Source organism: Camelus bactrianus, chromosome 25, assembly GCF_048773025.1.
Source record: "Camelus bactrianus isolate YW-2024 breed Bactrian camel chromosome 25, ASM4877302v1, whole genome shotgun sequence".
Lineage (NCBI taxonomy): Eukaryota > Metazoa > Chordata > Mammalia > Artiodactyla > Camelidae > Camelus > Camelus bactrianus.
In genome coordinates, this window is record NC_133563.1 from 20,749,503 (window position 1) to 20,767,485 (window position 17,983).

Genomic DNA, 17,983 nt, shown 5'->3' on the forward strand with positions numbered 1-17,983 from the left:
AAAATGTTTGGGAGGGTGGTGGTGCAAGAGTAATTCAGTTAGGTTTTGCCTCATCTCCATTTTCCATCACTTAATGGAAAAGAGTCCTGAAATTTTCATTCTCTGAACCAGATGCTTCCAGGGGATCATTAATTCACACTAGGAAAATTTTCTCAAAAAACAGGCTTCATCAACTGCCTAATGTTGTGAACAACTTCTCTCACATGTTAAGAAAAGAGCTAAGGAATTTTAAACTAGGAAGAATTCAGATCACTCTAAGGTAGAAGCATTAAAGAATAACACCTCAAGCATACCTTATATCCCACTTCATAGTATTTTACAGATAAAAACATGGTTCCCATAATCAAAGAGAGCCTCCTATGTTGTAGCACTTCTACTTCAAGCCTTAAAGTTTGTTAGCACAAAAATTAAGCTGCCTCTACAGCATTATAAATACAATCTATGGGATTTTGCATAAATCCAATATGGCAATGTGCTCTTAGAAATACAGTCACTGTCACACACAACAAGCCCCAAGTTTCACTTCGGAAGATAGTCATTTTCCAGATAAGTAAAAATTCTTTAATATTTAGCTCCTAGAATAGTCCCTGGCTGCATGTCAACTACTAAATATGTGTTTAATGAATAAGAAAATGAAATACACCAAGTGATCTCACAATTGATATATGTAAAAAATTCTGGAAATTTAGAAATTGACACTACTGGCACTTCTCAACAGGTGTCGGTAGCTCATGGCCAGCACTTCAGCTGCTAGTCAGAGTACTATGCCTAAAATATCCCAGCTATGCTGAGGCAGAGATTCCTTAATAGATGCTTTCTGGCATGGGATGAGGAGTAACTAAAGCAGAGTGGTGCTAAAATTAATCTGGGAAACAATTAGCTAGAGGAAATCACCCTAATAAGTAAAGGAAGCCTGATACACAGCGGTGGATCAACTACTGGCTTATATCTAAATGAGAATAAAATGTAATCACTGTTGCCTCTTAAACCATTTTTCCTTAGTAATACCAAATATTTAACCAATCTTAAAAAAAATTTGATTAATCTCTTTGAGTTTTAAAGATTCTAAATTTTGCTAATCCTTTACAGAATATCTTAGCAGAAAGCCTGCATTTGGTCCTAAAGCATAACTTAGCAATTTCATGATTTCTCAATTTTTTCTAAAGCAGCAATTTTTAAAAATTGATCCTTCAAAGTAATTTAATTCTGATGTGGAATGGGAAGCTGACATTTTAGAACATATTCAAGAATGCAAAAATGGCAATTTTTAAAAGCAATTTCTTAAAAAAAAAAAAAAAACAAAGTCAAACTACAGCTCATGTTTCTACACTGATGTTAAATCATTACGGTATTTCACTCTTCTGTTAGAAAGCAGGGCAGGATAATGGCTGTATAAATTAGTATGACCTCTCTGGAGGGCAATTTGACAAGATCATCTGAAAATTTTGAACACTCCTACTTTCCAGCCAGAAACTGCACTTCCAGTAACAAACCAAAGGTATACCTGAGGATGTACAAGTAATAACAATGATTAAAAAAAAAAAACAGTACTAAGCTCTAAGCATTTTGTGTCCTCTTCACTATAATCTTATAAATACTGGCCCATTTTACAGACCAAGAAACAGAAAAGGAGAGGATAAGGAACGTGGCAAAGGTCATTAGTATTTAACGCAAGTGGAACCTGAACTTCAGAGCCCACATGTCTAACTACAACACTATGCTGTCTTGCCAGCTGACTTTTAAAAGCAACACTTTAGAAATTACCTACCTAGCCCCTAGTAAGTGACCTTCAGCAAATCAATACAATCATACAATAGAATTCCATGCTCTCTTAAACAATGATATACGTAAGTATTTTTTAAAAAAAATCCAGAGAACTCTTCCTCTATACAAGTATATTAACATGCACTTGTAAGAGCATAAAATATCTGTGAAAAACAAATAAAACTGATGATACTGGTCACCTTAGGAAAGTGGGTCTGGTGAGAAGTGAGGCCTACCCTTTTGTACTGTTGGACTTTTTTTTTTAAACTTGAAGCATATATAAACATCACTTGTCCAAAGTAAAAACAACTATATTGGGAGTGTTTTGCCATTAACCAGCAAGTTAAGCTGCTTAATCTGTGTAGTTCATTTTCCCTAACTATAAAAACCTGGGAGGTGGAAATTCGGTGATTACTAAGTTGGAAAACATCAACATCTAACTCAGGTAAGACTGGAACTATCTCTTTAGGGAGTGTTGGGAGAGTGTCTCAGGGACAAAAGGCACTTCCAACTGCATATTAGAGCTCCTCTCCCCCTTGGTAATAAAGTTTTTTGAACAAGAGATTTACAATCAGACAATCCAAGGTTTAAATTCAACTCCCTCCTTAGTGGTTCTGTAATAGTTAAAAGTGATTTAACATCAAAGTCTTAACCTTCTCATCTATAAAATGGGGATGTCTACCAAACAATTGTAAGAATTAAACAGAACACATATCCAACACAATGCCACTGTAAATGCAAAGTTACTTTGGAAAAAAATCTCTCAGCAGAGCACGTGTACCAGTTAGTATGATCAAGCCTAACAACTGACATCACAACATTTAAACAGAAAACGCAAAATGTTTATTTCCAATAATTAGAAATTCCCCTTCTGTACCCAAGAGAGAAAATTTCTCTGAATTTCTGCGTTCCAATAAACAGGAACTCATTCTCATCCTTTAGAAAAGTTAATTCTAGAGTGTACCAATGTATTGCTTTCACAAACATAAAAAAGGCAAAGGTTATCCTCTGTCAATGTAATTCTGCCCTGTGTAGAAAAAGCACCATGTCCATTGGTTTTTGCAGTGCTGTCGCCTCACATACAAACAATCAAGCAATTTAATCAGTGGATATGGCATATGCCCTCACCAAAACTTTTAAAAAGTAACTGGTTAGCTGCCTCTAACATTAAATACATAATGACTCTACAACTTAGGAAAGCTTCTCCAACCTGTCTTCTAAATTCTGCACAATCACACAGCTCATTGGCATTTACATTCATGTTTTAAAAATAGCAGTTTTCTTCCGTAATTCAATGATTATTCTAAACAGTATAAGGAGAGAAGATACTAACTTTCGCTTGCAAAAAGCCCATAAACACTAGTCTTTACTAGAAACCCTTAAAAATACAAGCGCGTTTCTGAACTCTGCAGACAGCCAAACAAATCATCAAGGTGGCCAAACCCTCCAGCGTTTCCTTCTTTCAAATTTGAAGAAGGCCGTTTAGTCTGGCATCACAACTAGACAGTGTCACCCTCACATTATTACAGTAGATCATTCTCAAAGCCTTTCTCAGAGAGGGAAAAGACACCAGGAATTTGTCAGAAACACACACCTCCCCCAAACGTCTCCACGACACTCAATACCCTTACTCGTTAGGAAAGTCGCGGAGGAAAACCAATTACGCTAATTTCCTAAGAATCAGAGGCCACTTCCCTGGGTCGCGTTTTCCGTTGGTCTGTCCAATATTTGATACCCCCCAACGTAAAAATTCCACCCCTCCCAAAAAAGGGAAGGGGGAGCAGCAGCAGTCCCTGGCGAGGGGCCCGCAGCCACCCGCCGGCTCCACCGTGGCCGCGAGAGCACGGCCCGCATGTTCTTGACCCCCACTCGGCGGACAGTTGAGGGCCCAGGAGCTGGCACCGCGGGCGGCGAGCTGGCCGCCACCTCCCGCCCGGAATCCCGCGTCTTCCCAGACAGCCATTTTCACCCGAGCAGTAGGCGGCCCAGTCCCCAGAGCGGGCTAGTTCAAACTCCTCCTCGCCCTCCGCGGCCCAGGGTTTCCTCTGCCTCCTCGGGGAGACGCGTGTCCCCGAACGGCCGGCGGAGTAACGGCTTTTGGGGCCTTGGACTAGACCAGAACCATTTGTTACCCAACAGGCGATGATGCGGGCCCAGGCTGCGCGGGTCCCGGCCGAGGGCGGGCCCGGGGCAAGGGGCCTTGGCGGGAGGCGCTGCCGTCCGGGAGCTCGGAGGCTGGCAGCACAGCACCGTCCCGGGGCGCGAGAGCGCCGTCTTCTCCCTCCTCCTGCCGCCCCCCCCCCACCCTCCGGAGTCCCGCTCCCCGACGGCAAGACGGCGGGGAAGGGGTGGGGGGAGGGAGCCGGAGAAGAAGGGGTCGGCCGACAGTCTTACCTTGCTCTCCTCCGGGAGTTGGGCGGGCTGGGTGGCCTGGGGAGGGGAAAAGGGTCGGGGGAGGGGGCGGGGAAAGGGGGGGAGCCCTTGTGAGGTGTAGCTTCGGAGCAGCTCCCGCCGCCGCCACAGCCGCCGCCTCCTTTCCGATTCACTCAAACAAACAAGATGGCTGCCGTTACGCCGCGGCTCTTCCTGCCGCCCAAATCCTCGGTTCAAATCGGCAGGATGTTTACGGTCAAACTGGTACTTGTGCGCCTGCGCAGCCAGTTTAAGACGCCGAAGGACCTACGCAAACGCAATGACCATTTCCTTTTCTCCAGAACCCGCCCTCTAGTTGAGCAGCCCCGAACTGAGCAAGCGCAAAGGTGATTCTCTTGCTCGAGGGTCTTCGAGCGTTGCGGAACTGGCCAGTGGCGCACGCGCAGTGCTTACCAGAGACGTGCTAATTGGGTTTAGCTTTATTCTTGCGCTTGTTTTAAAGGAAAAAGCTGTCTTTGTGCAGTTTTTTGTGCCCTTGACACAAAAATTCATTTTAATGATTCTGTAGCAACGAAGGTAACATAAAGCCCTTATATAAGCTCTATAAAATGTAGGGCTTCATTCATTCAGTCAACCTGTATTTATACATGGTCTTCTCTGAACCACGTAACACGATAGCTAGGGTCTGGATATAGTGACGATATAAAGAGATAGTATTGGCCTACTTGCTATTACCCAAAATGATCCAGATGGTACAATGATCTAGCTCCTGCCTCCTGCTCCACCCTCCTCGCTGTACTCCAGTCATTCCGCCTTATAAATCACTGAACGCACCAAGGGCACTCCTGCCTCAGATTTTTGCACTCACTGTTCCCTGTGCTTGGAACAGCTTTGCGTTTCCATCCCCTCCCCTTTTGTCTAATAAATTCTTAATTTTTCACATTTCAGTTCAAAAGCCGCTTCCTCAAGAGAGTCTTCCCTGATCGACTGTATTATTTAGGATAACACTAGCACTGTTTAAAAAAAAAATGTGCCCATCCCACCCCAAACTTCAGGGCTTTACAAAATGGCCCTGCCAATTTCTGCCTGTATGACCATGAGTAAGTAACAGCCTCTCTGCTGCTGGTTTTTCACCTGAGGATCGTTGCAAGGATCCATGAATTAATAGGGTGCAAGCATTTGGAATGCTGCTCGTCTCGTTGCAAGTAATCTAAGTTATTTTTGTTACTATTTTCATTGTCATTATCACCATTATCCTCCTCTATAATTTTTTTCTCTAAAGAATGGCATCCAGAAGTGGACAAAATGCTCCTTGCCAGAGGAGAGGTTAGTGAGATTATCATCTTTTGATGTGGATACCTAGCACTTTTTAATCCAGCCCAATCTTGTGCTAGTTTTGTTGTATGTATGTATGTATGTATGTATGTATGTATGTATGTATGTATGTATGTATCCGTGTGTGAGACAGTGTGCATGCTAGTTTTTTAACTGCAGTTATGGAATTTCTTAAAAGTGGAGGAATAATTACTTGTCTATCATAGTTTTTGAGTGTAGACACATCTTAGGGTAAAGAAATACGCAGGAAAAACAAACATTTAAGCACATACATTCCTCACTGTCAGCAACAGTTACCTTTAAGTCCTGGACCCTTTCAGGGTTTTAACAATATATAACACAACACACTTTTAACCTTCCTATGTTGTAGCAACAGATGGATAAGGAAGTGGGCATTTTTGTGCTCTCTGGGCCACCTGATTCTGGCTTGAGGCAGCATTCAGCTCACAGGCTGGAGTCCATTAGCCAAGTGGCCGTGGCAGCTGGAATTTAAACTTTCATGCAGGGAATATCCTGTTTAAAAAAATTTTTTTTAGATGTGTTTTTTTTTTCTTTGTTTTTTAATGGGTACTTTAAGAGAGGCTGGCATCAAGGATAGTTGTTGAAATCCCAAGAGTACGGAAGCAAACACTATTATTTTCAATGTGATTCCCCTCAACCAATAGAGATTAAACATTCAAAACATTTAAATCCTTCCTGCTGGTGTGGTTTTACATAAACTCAACTCTGGCAATTGTTTCATCTCAAAAAAAAAAAAAAAAAAAGCCCTAAAAAACCTCTACCAACCAACCAACCAAAAACGCACAAAGTCTTTCATTAACAAACTCTCTACCACAGAAAAATTCCATTTCTGCCAGTGAACAATTTGTTTCAACACTTCAAAATAAGTTGAGTATACCAGCTACAAAATGACCTAAAACTAAACCATCTGGGGAAAGTCTTATGTCAGGTTAAGGATCACATGGATAATGCTACATTGCATGGTGAATCCTTCTTTGTTGTTAATATTAAATTTCAGTTTAAATCTCTCTCCATTTCAAAATATGGTCAGATGAATATGCATTGCCACTTCTTGCCTCTCTTAGCCTTGTCAGTGGAATCACTCATATTTTCTCTTAGTTTAAATAAAAACAAGTTTTGTTCCTAATTTCTAGTATCAAATATGATTCTAATATTTAAATTAATAGGATTACTTTTTTATCTAAGATCTTTTCCTCCTGTCTTTGAAGGAGAGTTATGAACATGGGCTTTGGGTTCAAATCCATCTCTTCTACGTCCCAGCTGTTTTACCATATACAACATACTGAGCTTCTCTGGGCTTTGATTTATCTATAAAAATGGGGACATACTTTTCATGACTGCTGAAAATTAAATAAGATCATATATACAAAGTACTTGGCGTAGTGGCTGAAACTGGGTAATTACTCATAAATGGTGACTATTACCCTTGCTCCTTCCACCTTCTGAGTAATTAAATAGCCAGCAAGGTATGGCAAATATTTATCAAGTATTCCACTTTTAAGAACATCAGTAAATACTCTAAATGCCCCTCTTAACTGTACTTTGCTATATGACCATTTTGTAATCCTTATTTGAAAGAATTCTCTCTTACTATCTCTCTCTCTCTCTCGTACTGAACTCTCAAGTGTCTATCACTTCTTTTCTCTTGAACCATTTATTCTTACCCAGTAGCTTTCCACTGGTGCCCATCTTCCCTTTCGTGAATTTTTATCTAGTTACTTCACATGCAACCCTAATTTCCTAAATCTGCTGGATCTGAATCTTTTGAACAAGGTATATATTCTGTTCTGGCTTGAAGTCCCATCTTACCAACATATTCACTCATTTCCTTATATTAAACATTCAGTTAGTTAACTTTTCTTTCTATAGAAATTAGCTGCACTCAGTATTTCCTTTACCTGGAAATACTTATTCAATGAATGTACAGTTTCACAATGTAAAATTTGCAATTTTAGTAACTGTGAATTTATTTGACTAAAAGCATGGCAAGACAGATGTAAATTACAGACCTAATCTTCCTTCAATTTAAATAATCTGCTTTTCTTTTCTGCTCACTCAGTTGATGACTTTTATGATTTGGGATAATCACTGTTTGAAGAACTGGATGCTGCCACTATTTTGAGCATGTTTATAAGACAGCTGTGTTCTTTCTATGTCTTATTTCACACACACACACACAACACACACACTTACACAACTGAGACTTTTTGTGAGATAAGAACTATTACAGAAAGAGATTATCAACACATAGTAACAGAGTTGTTTAAAATTTGCATGCAATTTTATAGACTGGTTCCTCTGAATTACCAAACCTTTAAAACATAATTCTCTATAGAATTCTTTATAAAAATATCATAAGTAGGAGGGCTTAGGTTAGAGAGGAATAAGGCAAATGGATAGATTTTCAGGAGTATTTCAGTATTAATAATGGACAAGTATTAAGTATGTTGCACCAGAATTAAAACACTGTTTAAATAAAGAAAAATCAAAGTATAAAATATTTGTTGCATGAGATTTCTAAAGTTTATTAAAGAAAAGTTCAGAAGAGTGAATAGCTTCTTTAAGAATTTGGGCTTAACAGAAAAATGGACAGAAAATGACTAAAAATATTGTAAATTCTATCTTTTCTTTTAATGTCAACAGAATCTTTTTTTAATCCCTAAACGAGATGGTAATATTTTGATTAAAAAGACAACTCAGTTTAAGGACAAGTTATAGTTAAAAATGTTATAATCAGACACATATTTAAGAAGCAGAAGAATTAAGGACAAAACATCAGTATTGAAATATCAATTCTTTATGCTCTAACTATATACAACAGCCAAGACATGGAAGCAACCATGACAGATGACTGGATAAAGAAGTTGTGATATATTTATACAACAGAATACTACTCTGCCATAAAAAAGAATAAAATAATGCCATTTGCAGCCACATGGATGGACCTAGAGATTGTCATTCTAAGTGAAGTAAGCCAGAAAGAGAAAGAAAAATACCATATGATATCACTCATATGTGGAATGTTAAAAAAAAAAAAGGACACTATGAACTCAACTGCAAAACAGAAACAGACTCTCAGATTTAGTAAACAATCTTATGGTTACCATGGAAAGGGGGTGGGAAGGGATAAATCTGGGAGTTTGATATTTACTAATGTTCGCTACTATATATAAAAATAGATTTTTTTAAAAGTTTCTTTTGTATACCACAGGGAACTATGCTCAATATCTTGTAATAACCTTTAATGGAAAAAAATATGAAAACCAGTATGTGTATGTATATGCAAGACTGAGACATTGTGCTGTACACCAGAAATTGATACATTGTAATTGTCTGTACTTCAATAAAAAATTCTTAATGCTCTAGATATTAAGTAGTGGTAATGGCGTGTGTGAGAGGGGATTTTGTAACCTATAGAAATAGTAGATTTCATTCGTAGTCACATGCTCAGCTTCAGGCATGTGGGTTTTGAATCAGGATTCTGTCTGGAGAGAGGCTGCAAATATTCCTGTCAAGGCTGTGCTAAGGGTCTGTTTAGGCAGGTAGGTGTCAGCAAAGAAAAATCACCAGGGGCCAGGAGTGGGGGCCAAGGATGCTGCATGTCTCTGGGCCAGACAGGAATGTAAATTTGTCAATGACTGAGGTTGAAACCAAGGGAGGCTGCAGAGACAGAAGCTAGGTCAGGATCTCTGTTATAGTCACTCGGACTTTTCCTAGAAAATTTCATTATGCTAATAACATTTAAATGCCGGGAGCAGTTTAAACTCTTTAGCTGGGCATTTTTGTCACTGATTATTTTGATGCATTTCCTCTATTTCCGAGCCCATCACCTCTTCTGTAACAACGCGGCATCATTGAGAATAATGGGTACCTACCTATCCAAAAGTAGATGGATGTATCCTTTAAACCACCCCAGCCATTCCAGAACGCAGGTGTTTGGTTATGATGTGACATACATTGTCCTTTTCATTCTGCAAATTGCTGACAATTGCCTTTTCATTCGGCAAACTGGAGAAAAATAGAGTTAGGGTAAATCTCTTAAAACTAATGCAACAAACAAAAATAGTAACATATTAATACAAAAATCCTTGCAAACTTACACAGATGTTAAATTACCACTAACCAAGGAAATAACACAGCAAATACAGTACTTAAAAAGGTTGAAGGTGGCTAGATGGAAGAGATGTAAAGAAAGGTAGAAGCTGCTGGGTTAGTAGGCAAGGGAAACTCCTGTAGTAAGTTCTTCAGACACAGCACGGGGCTCAATGAAGCCAAGGGCCGGCTGGAAGGGAAATGGCACCATGTCTAGTCCTGTGTTAATGTGCTTTGCATTAACTTGATGGGGGCAAAAAATTAACGTGTTGGGGGAAAAAAAATCACACCTGAACCAGTGTAACTTCCATGTTATTTGGAAATCATTCCCCTATCTGCTAATTGTATGTGAGGAATTAATATTATTATAGAAACTCACTGTAAACAAAATAGATCAAAAATCTTTCCCTAAGACTAAAGTTCAGGTTTTGTTATCAGTGAGGAATGGTATATTCATAGCAGGGTGGTAAAGAGTGATTTTCGAATTTTTATGGATTTACAACTCATCCCATCTGTTAAAATGCAGATTTGCACTCAGTTCTTTGGGATGGGGCCCAAGACTTTTCTTTTTTTTTTTTTTTTTGGCAAGCTTCCAGGTAATTCAGAGGCTGCTGGTATGTGGGCCACATCAAGGGGAAAGGATTTTTTAGAGAATAGACTTTGGAACCAGGTAGACATGGGTTTGCATCATGGCTCTCTTCACTTAGTAACTGTGTGACCTTGAGCAAGTTGCTAAACTTGTCTGAGGCTGTTTTGTTCATCTGTAAAATCAGGCTATCTACACCTTCATGGCTGTGGTGTTCATTGCATGAGATGACATATCTAAAGCATCTAGCATTGTGTTTGGCACACTGAGCTCAGTAAATAATAGTTATTCTTTTAATATTACTGTAGTTGCTATTATTGGTATTTGGATATCTAATAACAGACTGATTTTCCTCAATACATTTACTATTCACTTCTCCTGAGATCTGCTGATTTTCTCCTTCACTGTTGATGTTTATATGATAGCAGTATCTTCAATATTTTAAAAACCTTCCTTTCACTCTACATTCCCTTCCAGCTTCTGCACCATTTCTCAGCTCCCTTTTACAGCAAAATTTCTTAAAAGAATTGTCCATGTTTTCCACCTCCAATTCCTTCCCTCCTATAATCTTTCCCTGCAATATATATCTATAATATGTATAATACATAATTCACCATTTTAACCATTTTTAAAGTGTACAATTCAGTGGCGTTAAGTACATTTACAGTGTTGTGCAATTGTCACTAGTGTCTAAGAACATTCTTACCACCAAAAAAGGGAACGTCATAACTCAGTTATCACTCCTTAGTCCATTCTTCCTCGAGGCCCTGGAATCTACAGATTTTGCTATTCTGGCTACTTTATATAAATGGAATTATACAACATGTGACCTTTTGTGTCTGATTCTTTAACTTAACACAATGTTTTCTAGGTTCATCCACATCGCAGTGTGTATCTGTACTTCTTTCCTTTTTATAGCTGAATAATAGTCCTTGCATGGAGATACCACATTTTCTTTAAACATTCATCAGCTGATGGACATTTGTTGTTCCCACTCTTTGGCTATTGTGAATAGTGTTGCTATGAACATTTGTGTACAAGCATCTGTTTGAACATTCCATTTTCAACTCTTCTGCGTTTATAGCTCGGAGTGGAATTGCTGAGTCATATGGTAATCATTGAGGAATAGCCAAATTCCTTCCCCAGTGCCTGTCTATTTTATATTCATATCAGCAATGTATCAGAGTTCCAATTTCTCTAAATCCTCACCACCACTAGTTATTTTCTGTCGTTATTTTTTAATTCTATCCATACGAGTGGGTGTGAAGTGGCATCTCATGATGGTTTTAATTTGCATTTCTTTTTTTAAATTGAAGTATAGTTGATTTACCATATTGTATTATTTTCAGGTGTACAGCATACTGATTCAGTATTTTTGCAAATTATATTCCATTATAGGTTATCACATCAATTGACTTTTCTTTAATGACACTGAGCATCTTTTTAAGTGCTTGCTGGCCATTTATGTATCTTCTTTGGAGAATGTTCAAAAATACTCTGTCCATTTTTAATTGGGTTGACTGTCTTTTGTTGTTCAGTTATATGAGTTCTTAATATATTGTGGGTACTAGATTCTTATTAGGTATATTATTTGCAAATGTTTTCTCTACTATGGGTCATTCCTGACAAAGGACAGTACAGAGCCCCAAAATCTCAAATGTCCTGATGTTAGATTATGTTGGTTAAAAGTGTAGTTTCAAAAAAAATTTAGTTTGCCTATAGGCTCACTATTGGTAGAGATTTTTAAAAATTTCAAATCTTTGAGTTGTAGGCAATAGTAGCATCCATTTCTAATACCCAAATACTTCCCCAGTGCAAATACATTTTAGTATTTACCTGTGCAATTTAGTTCTCAGACTATTACCTGAAATAGTATGTTGGGACCACAAATAAAATAAAAGTTAGTGGGCTTAAGGAAGGCCACCACAACAGAAATTCAATGTCTTTGAGTCTTTCCTGATTCCTGAAATTTTGCAAAATAATACATATTATTTAAATGTAATGTGCTGGATTACCAGACTTGGAAATTTGGCCTTACATGCCTAACATTACAACTGAAAGGATAATTTATTTTGGAAGTCAGCAGAATCCTGATATTTTTGCAAAATGAAGATACCCCATGCAGAATTCCTATGAATGACCAAGAGAAGATGTGTCAGTCAGGGTCTAGCCAGGAGACAGAAATCACTCAGTAAACTGAGTGGAACAATTCAATATAAAGAATTATCTAAGAAGGAACAAATAGTAGGAGTAACTACTAAGGGATAAATAATTAATAGTTATCTAATATCAGGGGATTACAACTTAGCAATAAAGTGAACTTGACAGAATACAAGAATAGCAGATACAGGGGAGGAGCAGCTACCACCTCTCCAGCTGAGACTAACACCCACCGAAGGAAAAGACTTGGAAGGAGGCCAACACTGACATCCAGCCTCTGCTGGAGAGGGTGTGGCTGTGGCCTACTTAATGACAGGGAATTTGCTGAAGTGCCATCAACCAGGACTGGCTGGAAACCACCTGTTGGGGCCCCAGTGAAACCAGTTGGGTATCAGCCCTCTGGGATGTTGGTGAAACTCACTGGAAAGTCTTCTGAGGTGCTAGTGAGACTTTGCATGGTGCTGGCAAAACCTGTTGGTTCATGAGTGCCCCTGGGTGTCACATTAGAACCCGAAAAGAGCAGCCTTTCCTCCAGCAGTGTCCCTTCTATGCCCCCTGCTGACAAAGCCCAACGTTGCACCAGCTGACAACGGGGAAATGTTTGCATAGTCCAGCTCCTGTATCACAAAGCAAAACAACTTGGAATTCAGAGATGATAAACTGATAACTGGCACAAATGGCAATTTATGACTATTTGAGGCAAGAATCCAGGAAAAATATGGTTTATGAGGAAAATTTTAGAGATGGTTATTTCTGTAATACAAGGTAGCAGCATGATTAGTTTGAGAACAAAAGCTTAGTAATGCCTGAACCAGTAAACCTGTAATAATTAAAAAATAGGTATGTTTGAGGGTTATCTGAATTTGCGAGCCATGAAATTCCCAAAACATGAAATTCTCTCTTGGAGTAGACCCAAAGGTAATGCCAAAGCAGGTGCTATACGATTAAGTATGAGTCAGTATCACTTGTTCCAGATAAAGTGTTCTGTTGCATGAAGAATTACAGATATCGGCAACCAGGTGATTTTGTTTGTCTGTTTGTTTGTTTATCTGGGAGTGCTGTGGCGAAGGAGCCTTGAAAAAAAGATAAATTTTTCCTTTTAGTAGTGTATACATAAAGAACGCTTTTTTTCTGCAAGTAATAAATAACCTTTTTTTTCTAGAAGTAACAAGTAACAGTGGTTTCAGGAATAAAGAATAAAATATTTATGCTGGATATTAATCCCTTAACGGTCGGATCATTTGCAAATATTTTCTCCCATTCGGTAGGTTGTCTTTTCATTTGGTCAATGGTTTCCTTTGCTGCACAAAAGCTTTTACATTTAATTAAGCGTCATTTGTTTATTTTTGCTTTTTATTTCCTTTGCTTTAGGAGATAGATCCAAAAAATATTGCTGTGATTTATGTCAAAGAGTGTTCTGCCTATGTTTTCCTCCAGGAGTTTTATGGTTTCCAGTCTTACATTTAGGTCTTTAATCCATTTTATTTTTGTATATAGTGTTAGAGAATGTTCAATTTCATTCTTTTACATGTAGTTGTCCTGTTTTCCCAGCACCATTTATTGAAGAAACTATCTTTTCTCCATTGTATATTCTTGCCTCCTTTGTTGAAGATTAATTGAATATAAGTGTGTGGGTTTATTTCTGGGCTCTCCATTCTGTTCCATTGATCTATGTGTCTGCTTCTGTGTCAGTACCATACTGTTTTGATTACTGTAGCTTTGTAGGTCTGAAGTTAGGGTATGTGATTCCCCCAGCTCTGTTCTTCTTTCTCAAGATTTGCCAATTTAGGTTCTTTTGTATTTCCATACAAATTTTAAAGTTATTTGTTCCAGTTTTTTGAAAAATGCCATTGCTATTTTGATAGGGATTGCATTGAATCTGTAGGTTCTGCAGATTGCCTTGGGTAGTATGGCCATTTTAATAATACTGATTCTTCCAATCCAAGAACATGGTATATCATCATCTGTTTGTGTTATTTTCAGTTTCTTCCATCAGAGTCTTATAGTTTTCCTAGTACAGGTCTTTTGCCTCCACAGCTCATACTACTCAACATCAAAAAAACAAACAATCCAAATAAAAAGTGGGCAAAATACCCAAAGAGACATTTTTCCAAAGAGGAAAGGCAGATGGCCAACAGGCACGTGAAAAGATGCTCAACATCACTAATCACCAGGAAAATGCAAATCAAAACCATCATGAGATATCACCTCACACCTGTCAGAATGGCCATCATCAAAAAGATCACAAATAACAAATGTTGGCAAGGATGTGGAGGAAAGGGAAACTTTATACCCTGTTGTTGGAAATGTAAATTGGTGCAGCCACTGTGGAAAACAGTATGGAGGTTTCTTAAAAAAATAAAAATAGAACTACCTTATGACCCAGCAATTCTACTTCTGGCTATATATCCCCAAAAAACAAAAACACTAATTCGAAAAGATACATGCACCCCCAATATTCATAGCAACACTATATACAATTGCCAAGATATGGAAGCTACCTAAGTGTCCATCAACAGATGAATGGATAAAGACATGGTATATACATATACAATGCTATTCAGCCATAAAGAACAAAATTTTGCCATTTGCAGCAACATGAATGGACTTTATGCTAAGTGAAATGTCAGAAAAAGACAAATACAGTATGATATCACTTATATGTGGAATCTAAAAAATACCACAAGCTCGTGAATATAACAAAAAAGCAGCAGACTCACAGATATGGAGAACAAATGAGTGGCTACCAGTGGGGAGGGGCAATACAGCAGCAGGTGATTAAGAGGTACAAACTATTAGGTAAAACGTGAGCTACAAGGAGATATTGTACCACATGGGGAATATAGCCAACATTTCATAATAACTTAAAGGCGATATAACCTTTAAAAATGGTCAGTCACTATATTGTACACCTATAACAAAGTACAGCAACTATACTTCAATAATAAAAGAGAAAAAACCCAAATATAAATTTGTACTTGAAAGCAAAAAAAAAAAAAAAAAAAAGAAAACAAAACAAGTAACTACTTATATAACAAGATATCTGGAGGAAATAGCTCCTTGACAGCCTCAAAGACCCACATCTTTTACATCCTCCTGCTCTATCATCCTCAGAATATCAGCTTGTTGCTTCACGGTTGGAACATGATGCCTGTTGCTCTGGGTGTCATTTCACCACTTAAGACAAGAAGGAAGAAAGGAGTTGTCATGTGCATCTGTGCTTAGCACACATCATTGGTATCAAACTGCTTGACAAATATTTATTCAAGCATCATGTGTGTGGCAATGTGTCAGGCTGTGGAATTTAATGGTTAATCAAAACATATATATTGCAAGCCCTTAACCAAACCCTGCAGGCTCAAATATGAGACTTCTCCTTCCTTGGGTTTCCTTTTCCACCCTGCGCACGCCTGCCTCTGCACAAAGCAGGGTCCTTCTCCGGCCTCTGCACACTCACAGCAGTTCTTCCGCACTGAGTCTTCCTGGGACTTTCTGGGAGTTCGCCTATTTGTTTATACTTCCTACATCATATACTTAGGATAATATTTTATGTAATGGTGTTTTTGTGACAGATTTCTCAAATATAAAACCCTTTTTAAAAAATATAATTTTTATTGATGGCAGCCAAGGTATTTATTCTCTTTCTCTCCTCTTCTCTCTTTTAAACCTCACAAACTATTATGAGATATGAGACTGCCATTTTTAAGGGGGCATTCTCTTTGTTATTAAGATCTGATTTCCATCTGAGTAATGAGAAATTTATTGACTTTGACAACCAAGAGAGAAACTCTTTTAGTTTAATAACTTCCAAAAATAATGACAATTTTTCAAGACCTAAGTTATGCCTTTAGAAGGGACAGTTCCTTCTGTAATTTTAGGGGACCAATTTTTAAAAACTTAAGAAATAACTCTTTAAATAAATAGAAAAATAACCCACAGTATGTTGAAAGTATAATATAATTAACTCACAGGTTATTTGATAACCTTGTATTAGTAACTTTCATATCCCTGAAAAAATATGTTGACCCTATCCATCCTCTGATTCTTTCCACGTCATCTGCTTTCTGTATTATGGAATCCCCTCTTACCAGGTTTGTCTTTTCAGAGGAGTACCCTGTCCTTGGCTTGTCTGTATAATACTATATAAATAAATAATCGAGAGGATTTTCCCCCTAAGATGTTCTTCTGAGACGGTTTTCTCTTTGAAAACTGTTTTCAGTTTCAAAAGCAAACTCTACAAATAAACAAAAAATAACTAGCCACGGAAAGAGTTTAGCTGCTTCAACAGAATGTGCAAAAGACTGGAAGCAACAGCCAGATTCTCAGGCTCTGATTGTCCCAAATCACACAAGTCATCAACTTGTAATCAGAAAAGGAAAACAAGCCATTTTTAGTTGAAAGAATATTTGAATCCATAATATGCACTGTAAACCCACAGTGGATGGTTTATAACCAAACAGCTGATTTTTGTGACTTAATTTGAGTTTCCCAGTACAACATATCTTGAAAATTCCACAAAAATATCATACAGAATACATTATGCAAAATGCTCAACTACTGAGATGTAAGATTTTCTTGCCTTTTGGGAGCAGTCTAACAGTCATCGGTAGCAGGTGCAGACTATTCCAGGCAGAGGGCTGGCCTGGAAAGAATATATTTATTCATCAGTTCCAAAAACCCATGTTTCTGAGGGATTAGGAGGAGAAACTTCTGGGACTGAGGAGGTTTTGCTGAGTCATTGGAAGAGGAATCTAGAATTGTTCATTTTGTTTGTTGGATCATATAAACTTCATTTTGGCTCACTACTGTCATTTAGGGTTCCAGATGATCAGTTTTCTTGTTGTAAAATGGGGGTGTAATATTAGTCAGGGCTCAGCTGTAGATAATAGGAAACATTTGGATAATCAAAGATGAATGAGATAGACTGTGAATTAGAGCTGAATCTTGCTGTGTCTCCAGGAGGGACTCCCAGAATATCAACTGAGAGCCATCCTCTAAAGAAAGGGTTACCTCTGGCACTGTCAGGAAGCTGGGGAATCAGGAAGGCATTGCTGGCATACTTCACTCTGGAATCACACTGCCTTGGCTATGCATGGAAGTCTGAAGCTTCCACCAGCATTAGAACTCCAGAGACAGACCATGCCTATCAAATCCAACTGGCATTCCCACCTTTCTTTCCTTTTATTTACTGAATGAACACAACACACATTTACTGAGTACTTATTACAGCAAATGAGTAGAATATAGAGTATATCAAAAGATGATATATGCCAGGGAGAAAGACAGTCTAGGGGATGGGAGTAGAGCATTGAGTGGCTGGAGGACGGCTCCCTGAGAAACTGATACTTATGTGAAGATTTGGAGGAAGTGAGAGGATGGACTGTGTGAGTCTCTAGGAAGGGAGTGATCATCAGAGGGAACAGCGAGTGCAAAGGCTCTGAGATAAGAGGTTCCCTGGAAGTTTCAAGGAACTGGAAGGAGACCAGGAGGGCTAGAGAGGAGTGAGTGACGGGATGGCCCTCTGTCAGAGCTTCATATTTAGTATTCCAAAGCAGAAATTCCTTAAGAGGTTTCTTAAGTTAGTCATTGCTTGGTACGCTATCTAGACCGTGCATGTTAGACCAGGATATTCAGATCTGGAGAGCATCCAAA

General features: G+C 38.4%; 1 protein-coding gene across 2 annotated transcripts in view; it reads right to left on the reverse strand.

Moving 5' to 3' along the window:
* The window catches only part of RAD21 (RAD21 cohesin complex component), a 52,026-nt gene that overhangs the window by 26,083 nt on the left and 7,960 nt on the right, over positions 1-17,983 (reverse strand). The window contains exon 3 of one of the 2 annotated variants that reach the window (XM_010972579.3): positions 9,369-9,501. The gene's annotated coding sequence lies outside the window, so the exon portion shown is untranslated. Of the gene's footprint in view, positions 1-4,158; positions 4,366-9,368; positions 9,502-17,983 lie in introns of those variants that run through there. The other variant, XM_074352942.1, reaches the window with a different exon arrangement.